This window comes from Syngnathus floridae, chromosome 1 (genome assembly GCF_059516105.1).
Source record: "Syngnathus floridae isolate MCC-2025c chromosome 1, RoL_Sflo_1.0, whole genome shotgun sequence".
Taxonomy (NCBI): Eukaryota; Metazoa; Chordata; class Actinopteri; order Syngnathiformes; family Syngnathidae; genus Syngnathus; species Syngnathus floridae.
In genome coordinates this window covers 1628700-1640880 of record NC_142413.1, presented here as the reverse complement: position 1 = coordinate 1640880, position 12181 = coordinate 1628700, and the positions used below count along the sequence as shown (strand labels likewise).

Below are 12181 nucleotides of genomic sequence, written 5' to 3'. Positions count from 1 at the left end.
GTTATAACACCCTGTTTTTTGTTTTTTTTTTCTTCCCACTGATGAGATAAAGTCTAAGTTATCTTTATGTTGAATAATTTAGCTCTGCAAAATATTAGGTGCAATGCTTTTTTTTTTGGCTAAATGAAGTTGTTAACAAAGAGGAGCGCGTTTTACCTCAATGGCGGCCCTCGGGAAACAAATTAAAAGTTGCCATTTGAACGTTACGGTTCTAACGGTTGCAATATAACCGGAATTTATGATTACGCTTTATTTATGCTGCAACAAAGATGGTAACTCACTTCACCTGAATATCAAATATGTAAAAATGTTCCCCCATTGAAATGATTCCACGATGATTTGGTTTGCACGGAACAGACGCCAGCTTGAGCTGAAGCGGCAATACGTGCAAAACTCGTTAACGGTGTCAAAGGTGTCTGCGTAAGCCCGCCTATTACACGCCTGGTCTGTAATTAGCCGAGGGTCCGTCCTTGACCGATCCTCCTCGGCGTTTTTTTTAATAGGCAGAGGCCATCATTGCCGTATTAGCCGCTGCGCTTTGGTCCGATCAAAGATGGCCACATCAGAATCCGTCTGTATCAGAGAAGGTACCTTGAAGGTTACGAATTGACTCGGTGGTCCCAGCGAACTTCAGGTGATGCCAAGATGAACATGCAAAAGCAATTCCATGTGCTCCATTACTCAGCGGCCTCACATCCTCCTGGAGGAACTGCATTATGGTAATTGATATTTGTAGTATCCTGGGACAGTTAAGTAAAACAACCTTTCTGGCTCGTGTGTGTGTCGGGGTGGGGTGGGGGGGGATTTCCCCGAAATGTAAATGGAGCCAGAGTGAGTGATTTAAGACCCCGTGACATCCTGGGTGTTGTACTCAGTCAGTGAAAGTGGTGAGCGCGGGGGCGCCAGGTCTGGTTCCCCTCTCTCACAATCCATCACTGTCTCCCTTCAAAGACCCCGCACCGCCCCGCCCAACCTCTCCATTTGCCTCTTGATGCTTGCCCCCGTATCTCAGAGTCTTCGTCTTTTGTGAGTACTAACGCGACTCATCGCCACGGGGGCTTCAAGCGGAACGTCATATCACGGAGGACATTTGTTGCCTTTGTTTGTCCATGTGTACAGAGGAGCCTCGGGTTACCTGATGAACCTGCTCCAAAAAGTCTGAAAACTGAAAGTACAGAAACCAAAGAATGGTTTTGCAAAGGAAACAATGTCAATTAAAAGAATCCGTTCTAGACGGCCAACATGTCTTCTCGGCAGCAACATAGGCTAATCGTTCTTCTGTTCAAAATTATTTTTTTAACCTGAAGATGAAAGATAGATGTGTTTGAGGAACTTTTTGTACTTAAATATGAAAAACATTGAAATTAGGGTAAATTGCAAAGGAAAAGAAATGTGGCAAGAACAGAATGTCAACAAAGTGGGTCAAAGAAGAGGAATCAACGTTTTCTTTCTGCGGGTGCCGAATCGTGCGTGAATGCTCGTCAGCGTTCACACAAACAAAAGAGACGGCGTGCCATATTTGATGAGGAGAGCGAGGGCGCCGAGACAACCAGCGCAGCGCGGAGAGGAAAACTCGAGACTTGTTAATTTGAAATATGCTGAACGCTGCGTTCTTCAAACAAACTCCTTGCTTTGATCACTGCCAGGTCCTTGGAAGCGCCGCGCAACAATCGCAAACATGCTAATTTATTCCAAAGGAAAAGGTTGTAGCACATATTTACAATTAAATGGGAATTACCGCCGGGAAAAGCCGAGCCACGCGCATTTGTATTCCTCTCGCAGATGAAATGATCAAGTCCTCTCCAAAGAAATCCGCCGATTGGCGTAATGGAACAAACAAGGTAGCGAGCATTTGTTTTGGCCTTATCTGGTCCGGCTCGGCCCAAACGCCACCGTTTGTGACGGATCCCCCGTTATTGCACCTCGCTGACAGTAGGGGGGTCGATATTGCAGCGGATTTGCGGGACATTACCAAGTGTGTGTGTGTGTGTTTTCAGTTGGCCACCTTTTTGCAACAATACTCGCCGATTGCCATCTTATGTACCGGTGATTTATAATTGCCGACACGCCGACCACACCGAAATACCCAAAGCAACTGCTCAAAGAAGATAAGAAAGGCTTTGAATGTATATCGTTGTCCCCGATGTCGATCCTAAACGGGCGAGAGGCATCGGGAGGCTTTAACGCAACGGTGGTCAAACTTAAAGCTCGGGGGCCGGATCGGGCCCAACTTATCAATAAAAATGAGACAATAAAGAATTATTTTTCCTCCACCAAATCCATTCCTGACATGAACTGCAATCAATATATTTGGTTGTATTTGAGTTGAAAACTTTTAAGAAGAAAAACATCTATTACAGCAAATGTTGTAGGAGTCTTGATTTGCTAAGTGATACAAAGAAAGTTCAGTCATCACCCCCAGAGTGAGTTAATTAGTTGAAAGATAAAGAGCTGTATTTTTTTCCCCTTCCCATTACAGACCAATGTTCACCTTGAGAGCAGAACAATTATTTTCTGAGTCGTGTTAGATCGGAAAAAAAATCATGTGTGACACCGACTCAAAATTGGATAATGCAGAAATGCTCATGTGGAAGCTAACAAAGATAGCTACAATTATTTCCTCAGTCTTGTCACATTAAAAGAAGGTCATGTGTGACACGGATTCAAAATTGGATAATGCGGAGATGCTCACTGTGGAAGCTAACAAAAGTAGCTAGCTAGATAGCTAGCGACAACTATTTTGAGTCGTGTTACATCGAAAGAAAGTCACGTGTGACACCGATTCAATTGGATAACGCGGAGATGTTCACTATGGAAGCTAACAAAGCTAGCTAGATAGCTAGCGACAACTATTTTGAGTCGTGTTACATCGAAAGAAAGTCACGTGTGACACCGATTCAATTGGATAACGCGGAGATGTTCACTATGGAAGCTAACAAAGTTAGCTAGCTAGCTAGAGAGAGGAAGGGCAAGTTTTATATGCATTTGATATTAATCCAAAAACAAGAGCACTTTATTTTAGCGTCCAAAAAGTATGCTGTTTTTAAAACTTCAAATGGCACGACCCATCTGTCCAATTTCAAACCCCAATGTGGCCCTTGAGCACAAACGTTGGTCCATGTCTGTCTATTTCCAAACGTAACAAGTAATTAGTGGCCAAACATACTTTTTACAACACGTTGGAGTCGATCGGCTACGTATCGGCTTGGGCACGGCGCTGCAGTTAGTCGCTATCGCTAGCAAATAAAGGTGCAGCAATTATGAGAGTGCAAAGAGCCTCATTACTGCCCTTGGAAGTTCCCTGGAGCCGCGCAATCCCAACGCGTTCTCTTGCCGTCAGACCTCTCAAATGAGATTAGCAAAAGACCCATCAATATGCCCATTACACACACACACACACACACACACACACACTTGCCTGAGTTAAATTTCCATAGCGTTCTCAAGTCTTCACGTCTCGCCACGTTAGGCTGGCGACCACGTGAAAGTCGCAGCTCATTACGGTTATTTAGGCCAGCGGCTCTCTCAGGCCCGCTCGTTTCCCACTTTAGAGGGTACAGGGCAGGAATTAGCCGTGTGCGGCGAGGGTCTCGGGAAAGGAGTTTAACCCGGGGCGCCTCTTCCGAGAGCGCTCCGTGTCTGCTCGGGCCTTGAAGAACTAAAGTCAGACTAATTGGTGTTTTTCTTATCGAGCCACGCTGACACGAAAGGGAAATTATTGACCTAACGATGGTGCCAAGATGTATAATTAGGATTCCGACAGAAATAAAATGAAGTGTGATTCTTTTCATGAAGGGAGAATAACAGTCGGGCCTAAAGGGAACATTTCCTTTGCAATTCAAGTCAGCAAAGGTCAAATGTCAGCACAATTTCACGTCGATAGTGGTTTTTTCTTTCCGGAAAAAGTTTGGTAAATATTGTATCCGTCGAATATTTGCGATTGTGCTGATTTTCGGTCGGCGGGATTATGACTCATGAGTAGCCAATCACCAAACTCGTAACAAAAAGAGGAGGAGCTACAGTTGTGCTGTTTGTTTTGCCACAATCAGACGAAAACGTTGCTAGCAGATGCGTCAACGGCTAGCTAAGCTTCTGATGGTAAAAAAAAAAAAAAAAAAAAAGATGTCAGGTGGGATTTTCAGCTTACCGCCTCCTTTTTTATTCAAGCCTGGGGGGGCGGAGCCAACAGCCGCCCCAACGTCTTTGTACATGAAATCAATTAAGAGGAGGCTAAGCGAGCGGCCACCTTTAACACAAGGCTAAATGCTCCGAGGATACTCTGCATTTTTTAGTTGGCGAAGTGAAAAAACAAAGAATGTTCCGTGCTGGAACGACAAGCCGCCCACATTTTGGGCTCGGGCCAGATTCATTGAGAGAACAAAACCAAAACCAACGACGCTCATAAATAATGACGGCGGACGTCTCGGAGGCTTCTGGCGCATTGCGGTGCCAGGTTGAAGCTCATCTCGCCAAAGCGACGAGATTCATCATGGGGAGGGGAGGGGCCGGGGGCTTGGCGGGCAAACACTCAAGCGTGTTGACGTGCGTGTTGTCGTGCGCCTCCCCGACAGCTCGTCCCGGGGCTTTCAAAGAATACAACGTGTTCTAGCAACGTTTTGGCGCGTCGGCAACGAGAACGCACATTTGCCAAGGTAAAGGACAACCACCGCCTCGGGGTTTGACGCTGATGCCCGAGAGGCAACCTGCGGGGGCCACGTGCGAAAAGGGCATCTCCCGAAAGAATTCCCGAGGCCAAACAAATCCCAAACAAGCGCAGATAACAGGTAAACAACACGGAGGGCTTTTTAAACTGGGTCGGGTTCTTTTCCACAAGGAGATAGCGAAGGTTTTGTGAATCGCTTAGGAGGAGCTCGGGTTATTAACCCCGGTGGCGAGAATCACATCAGCGTGACGAGCGAAGCGATGCAAATACAAGCGGGAGTTTTTGTTTGCTCCGATACAATTTGCAGTGTAATTTTCTCTCGACCCCGACCTCCGTGGCCGTTTTCAACCACGGCGAGTGTTATTTCCGAGCCCATTTGTTTAGATGAATTCCGCTACTCCGGCTTTATCCATCTCGGCAAATGCGGAATGTATAAACATACACCCCACCCCAACCTCCGAGTCACGCGCCCCATATTTCACCAAGCCTGCAAAGAAAAGGGAATTCAGCTGACACCGAGGGATCATATTTCTTATTCCTATGTTTTCTTCCCGTCTGTCTGCGGCGCTTAGAATTCTGTGGCTGTGAATTATTAATTCGCTCCCCGCCTTGGGTTTGTACGGCTTGTCACTTTTATCAAATTATGTGCAGAGTCAACTCGTCCAATGCAGAACTACTAGCGTTAGCATCAAAGGGCGGCGCTCGAGAAGGAAAGTTAAACGTTTGCGTTCATTCGGAGAACGGGAAGGGGAGATGGTCGTCGGAATACCTCGACAGAAATTCGGCGAGTCGTTGAAAGCAATCATTCATAGAATTATTCGTCACAAATTGCCGTGTTCGATGGCGTGTTAAACAAAAGCTCAACCGTGCAGCATATGTAGCCCATGTAGCATATGTAGCATTTAGCTTCTGATCGGCGCTATTCCCAAATGGGAGTCGCCAAAGCACGAGATGTGGAATGTGCCCAAAATGGCTTCTTCAAAGCAAAATGGCAGACTTCCGATTTCATTTCCACGTTTTGAAAGTTTTTTAAATGTGCTGCTACGACAGACGTCTACAAAATATTTTTGGTTGTCAGTCGGCTAACAATGAAGAAGTAAAGAAATCTCAAGAGTGCCTTGGCATGACTTGCATTCTCTCTTCATCCCAAATCAGAAAGTACTCAACATTCTTCTCCGCTCCCCCCCAAAAAAACATACTCGTGGCGTCGTGTCGAAGCGAGCTATCGTCACGTTTTCAATCCAAAGCCTCCTCGCAGCCATCTGAAGAAAACTCATTCAGCATCTCCAGCTTTTCGACTTGACAGCAGCGACTGAGACGTTTTCCCGACATATGAATATTGAAAGAGCGTTCCGAATTGCTCCAGTTGCTCGCCTTCCTCGGGCACGGGAGAGAGAAAGGCATACCTGGAGACCTGAAATACTTTTGAGCGCTAATGTGTTCCTGCTAAGATTGACAGCGTTTTTCTACGTGGCCCACCATTAGTGTCACTCAGCGTGCCATGGCGCCGCATTAAAATAAACTAATGATGTTTCGCCACTAAATGTCCTGTGGGGACCGGCTCGCCTGGTTCTTCTGTACCTACGCCGCTGTCACCCGTAATGGAGAGCAGTAATGTTGTGTTAAATGCAAATGTCCAAAAAAAAAAAAAAGATCTCCACTCGCTCACTCTTCATCTGCCACAGACTGAGATGTAAAACAATGTCAGGGATGGCCATGAGGCTTAGTTCCAGCCTAAGGCTCTCCTGGCCTGGAACTGCTGAAGGGTCAATTGAAACCGTTTGGCAAGGTCAGGCCGACACCCGCGCCGAAGCAAAAACCGGGCAGACCGTACTTGGCTGGCGATCCGATGACGACTACGAGCTTAAGCTAACATTCCGAGGCCTGGCGCGTTATGAATAGGTCGGACGGCGAAGCACGGGCGTGGAGAAATTCAACATGTCTGCCAGGGGTGCTTGGGGAAATCACCACTCCTCGGTGTGTGGGAGTGTTGCTTTTTATTACCTGCCTCAGAGCTTCAAATCCAATTCCGGCTCCTTGGCCCTCCCCGGGCCTGCGCCGAGCCGAGCGAACATTGGCCAGGCGTGACGATAGCCTGCGGGTGACTTCAACCAACAGCCGTCATTAAGAGCATCCATCACTCAGGATCAATCGGGAATCACCGTGGAGCCCACGAGAAAAAGGTGCCAGCGGTGACCGCGAGAATCAGGTAGGACTGATTACGATTCCGGCAACGCGGGCTGCATTTCCAAACGCGCCGTTTAGACGCACCGACCCGGCACAAACATAAAATGCTACTATTTCATAGCTGGAGTGATCGGATCAGAACAAGTGATAAATCACCTGCGACAGCACGGCCATTAAAATCTGATAAATAACACACTTGATCTTCTTTAATTGAACAAAAGAGTCCAATGTGAATCTCAAAGACAACATTTGCATCCAGTTTTCCCCTGCTTCGAACTGACATCTCGCCAATCTATATTCAAAGGGGAATAAAATTAGGAGGAAATTACAAGGAGAGTGAGTTCCGGTCCCAGAAGGGGAATTAAAACTTATTATCTATGACAACCTGTCAGCCAGAGAGAACTCAAACATGGGCATTAAGCTCTGAAAGCTGCAAAGGGAAATCAAAAAAAGAGAATGATGAAAGACGAGGGGAAGGGAACTAGAAAGGGCCGGTCGGGGCTTTCGTTTCGACACGGCGAAGACGCCACCTGCTTGCCTCAAAACATTTCCTTCAGACGCCGAGGTGCGTGACCGCCCATGGAAGGAAGAAAGGGGACATTGAAGCGGCCTAACGATGGCGAGTGCGGATAAATATCACTTGCAATTAACCGACTTCAAGCAATCTCTTCACCCGAGTCCCAGAAATGCCAAAGCCAGACACGATTAAAAGTGATGGTAAAATAAAGCTTCATGAACCAGTTGTATTTTTTTTTTTACTCCTCTAGATGGCGCACCCAATTCAACATTGGTCTGAAAGTACATTGGCTTCTTAAACCCCTTTATCTAAAACAACAGTGCCATCTAGAGGATTCAAAAAACATAGCAACTAGTCCATGAAGCAGATTTGAAGCTTCATTTAACCATCACTAGAATGGTACCAAAAAATGGCGCTGGACTGGCTGATGAAGGGGCTGGACCTCGCATTGCCATGGTTTCACGAGACTAAACCGGATCTACTTGGGGCGGAAGACGGACTGCAACCTTGGATACCATCAAAATGAATCCTCAAGGGCGGAATTTCCTGGCGACTACAATCGGGTCTACCCACCCTCAACATGGCACCTCCGGAACCTTTCATCGGACCATCCCTCATGCAAAAAATAGCACAATCGGACCAAATCGCAACTTATTAGAGAATTACCGCAATCGTCTGCAGAGATGGTGTTCCAAAATACTCATGCGGGGGGGGGAAGGAAAGGATGAGGAGAATCTTTGTTGGCATGTCGTTCGAAGATCCTCGGATTAAGCGCTTACGAGAATCCCCGCCGTATCTCATTTAGCCAGGTAATCACCTTACGGGGGAGCGCCGCCGCGTTTTCATGGCCGATGCTTACAAAAGCCGTCACCACGGCAGCGACCACCCTCCCGATTCGCGGTGTCTCTAAATTTACTCCCGAGCTGCCTCTCTTGCACCGTGACATGTTTGTCATCTGGAATTATATAGCTCAGTATTTTCCCGGAAACTCAGTCATTTTTTTTTTTCCTTCTTCTCACTCCAAGGCTATCGGCCGCTCGGAAAAAGCTCCATCAAACATTTGGCCAAGGTCTGAGCACGGGCGGACAATGAACGAGCGTGTCAAAAATAAAAACAGCAAGGCCGCCTACAACTCCGATGCCCCCTCGGGATGCCCAAACGGACCGAGCAGAACTCACACTGGAAATTTCTCGCTAACTTCGGAGCCATCGCATTGCTCCCATCTGACGACTGTTTAATTTCAAGCCGTGGTTATTTTCATTTCAAGAAATTGCATCGAGCCACCTGAACCACACCGACAGCCTCAAACGGCCCGGCGGCGCATCCGAAGAAATATCCCGGCGAGCGGACCCGGAGGTTTAATTGTATCGGGTCTTAACGAGTTCAACTTTTGTCAAACTCATCGCTGAGACAAAACCGCGGCAACGGACTTCCATCAGAATTTGGAAGTGGGCCAAGTGGCATTACTTTCTGCCTTGTTATGTGCTTCCCGCCCGCCTCTTTTATATTCTACTTCTTGCCCAATAAATCCCAATATAAAGACTTTTCACTGCTTCAGATTTACTGCCTGTGCCGAGTTGACTTTAAATTTCTAAGTGGAAAGTAACTGTGAAGATGTATTGCTTTATTTGTTGAGTTTTTTTTAGGTTTCTTCACATTTCTAGACTCGCGTTTTTGCGGAGTTGCCTCAGTGTGTTTTCCGTCCACATTTTTCCTGACACAAAAAAAAAATCCACTGCAATGATTGGACACCAGTTTAACATATTGCGTTCAAACGATTCAAATCATTTTGTCTTCCGGCTGTTCATATTCTCCAAACGTTTTGCATTTTGTCACCAATTCCACATTTCTTGACCAATTCAAAATAGACATTGAAGCTATTTGTTAAAATTTCCAGACCAGTTGAGCCTCGGCCTTTCAACGCAATTGCATTTTCTAGTTAACATGACTCATTAGTGATCCGAGCGCATCGTTTCAATTGAAATACCGTTGCCTTGGTGACAGCGCGAGTTCAAGCGCACCTCCGTGATTGACACGTTGAACGGCCGTGGCGTTCACTAATTGCCGCGATGGATTCCGTGGCACGTTCGCAGCCATCGAGAAGAGTGCAGCCGTGATCAGCGAAGAAGTAAAGTCATTACTCAGCCTGGAGATTTCCGACTAAATGGGAAGTCATTTTGATGATTAGCTGTTTTTTGTTTTTGCTCAGCAAGCTCCAACATTATCCTCTTCTATCATCTGGGATCTCGCTAGGGATGGGACGTAGCCTCGGGCTGGTGATTTGCCGGAGACAGTAGCCTGCAATTGCACAGCCGCTTCTTAAATATACACGAAGGTAAGGCCAGGTGAGGTTCTTCGTTCGTGTCTACATCCGCATTTTGAAAAGATGATTTTTGTCGGTTTTTTCCCCTCTACACGATATAGTCAAGTTCAAATTTAGGATTGTGTGCCTTTAATGTCATGTGTTAAACAACAAGTTGTTTTAGGATTTATAACCACTGTTTCGTGCATGCTAATTTTGTTAGCCAGTCGATAGCGTTTAGCATTATGTTAGCATGAAGCAATTTAAGCTTATATAAAATATATAAAAAAATAAAACTAAATTTGCCTACATGGTTTGGTTAAACATTGAAACAAAAGTATACTATTTAATTCTCTTTTGTTCTATGTGTCGGTTCATTTAGCATGTCACATTGTACGTTAGCATTAAGCTAGCAGATGTTTGTCAGTTTTAAGATGCGTGATGAATAAAAGGCTTCACGCTAGGACGCTTTTCGTCGGATTTGGTGAACTGTGAGAGTGAGTGAATGCTTTAAAAAGTGTTTTAGCTTAAATGTGCTAAAAAAAAAAACAAGTATTGCTTGATAAAAATGACGTGCTGTGCGGGAAAATTGCTAGCGCCATTGGTGTCGTGTATTAACTTGTGTTATAGTCCAAATCCTCTTTAAAACCTTCAATCCTTAAGCTGTTTGCTTAATTAGATTTCTGTCATTATTAACACTTTGTTTTTGCGAGCAGCTGATTGACAAATAAAACCCATGAACTAATCACACGCCGGCAGCTATCGGCAGCTTTGTTTTGCCATCTTTTTTCCACGCAAGCAGCCTATTTTATTACCTCTGACTGCGGATGCTCGCCGTAGCAACAGTTGGCGAGGCCATATGGCGGGCCAAACGCGGGAAACCGTGGCATGGCGCTGCTTCTTTGTGCACAGATGTTTGACTGGGCCTAGGGAAGCTCTACGTACAAAAACGGCAGGATGTATCATTCCCCAAGATTGGCACGAAAAATTTCACCCATGGAAAGAGCGAAAAAGTTAACGCGATAACAAACGTGTTTCCAATTCCTGGCGAAACCTAAAGAAAGCAACTGTCCAAGCGTGACGCCCCGGGCTTCATCACGCAACAGAGTCCGTCGTCGTATAATGATGTCGTCAGCGGGCACGGGCGTCTTCACAGCACCCACAGCGTCAGTTGCTGTGGCGGCGCCCGGGCAGCCATCATTGCTCATAAGCGCCGTGTCAGTCAAAGACGCGGCGGGTGGGGCGGCCGCAAACAACGCGGCGGTGACACCGTAACGTGTGACTCGGGCCGTTCGGGCACGCTAACGAGTTTTGACACCCTCGGCTGCCGGTAGCTTTAGCTAAAGCGGAGTTGCGGGGACACTCCATCCCTCACTTGTCAAACATGTCACCTTGCGATAAAGCACGCCGGACGGGACTCCCGTTTTGATAGCTACCTTGCCTCCATTTTGAAACGCATCCATCCATCCATCCATCCATCCATCCATCCATCCATCCATCCATCCATCCATCCATCCATCCATCCATCCATCCATCTCCATCCATCCATCCATCCATCCATCCATCCATCCATCCATCCATCCATCCATCCATCCATCCATCCATCCATCCATCCATGTCACTTCAATTCAAATGGTCATGCCAAGTAAGCGCTGCGGCTCACGTCCAATCATAGGAGGCTTCGATTTCCGCTCGATGCGATGATGTCCACCGAGCCTCGCCTAAACCTCGTCTTTGGCGGTAAAGCCACTGTCCTTCTCATCGGCGAGTCCCAAAACATCCAAGCTGTGAAGTGGTCTTCATTTTTTTTTTTTTTCATCTCTAAGCAATCCCAATTAGGTTGGCGAGGCGAGGCGAGCCGGGTTATTTTGCTGAGAGCACAAATCCTCCCCTCCAGCGGCACGCCGGCGCTCAATGCCCAAGGTGTGTTATTATCTTGTATTAGCGCACCACCTGCCTTGCCATAATGGCCGGCTAATTGGCTCCACGCGTGTTGAGAAATAATAAAGAACGCGGACGTTTTGCAGCCATTAAGGAAGCGCGTCGGGAGGGAACCGCAACCGTTCGGACCAGAGGTGAATTCTAAAGCCGCCGTGCCCGTGGCGATGCTGCTCATTTGAGTTCATAACGTGCGTAACGCCTCACATTTGCTTCATGAAAACTGTCCTAATTCATTATCTTCATTTTTGTCACAGTTCGATTCTTGCTGTACTGATTTCAGCCTCTTTGCCTTGACAGGTCCAAGCCGCCCGGCCCGGCCCGGCCTTCAGAACCCGCAGCGATTGGATTTCAAAATTTGTCTCAGTTTGTGAAATATTTCGTTTGAACTATTCACTCAACATAAATAAACATCTTGAAAGTGCGGGTGTTAATCAACATATTGAAAGTGCGGGTGTTAACTCCGTTTTGCTGTTTGCTATTCGCAGCTACGTGTCAATTTGTTGTTTTATTTTGTTTCACCTCGGAGCGAGCGCAGAGGCGCTATTCAAATGGGGATAAAGTCGGGCTGACA

At 46.6% G+C, this 12181-nt stretch overlaps 2 long non-coding RNA genes across 10 annotated transcripts in view; one reads left to right on the top strand and one right to left on the bottom strand.

Moving 5' to 3' along the window:
- Positions 1–12181, bottom strand: part of LOC148403231 (uncharacterized) — a 270701-nt gene that overhangs the window by 66999 nt on the left and 191521 nt on the right. The window lies entirely within an intron of this gene.
- On the top strand, positions 9643–11736 carry LOC148403233 (uncharacterized). Its single transcript, XR_015862502.1, has 3 exons — positions 9643–9702; positions 11496–11592; positions 11697–11736. It is a non-coding gene; the product is annotated as an uncharacterized LOC148403233 (long non-coding RNA).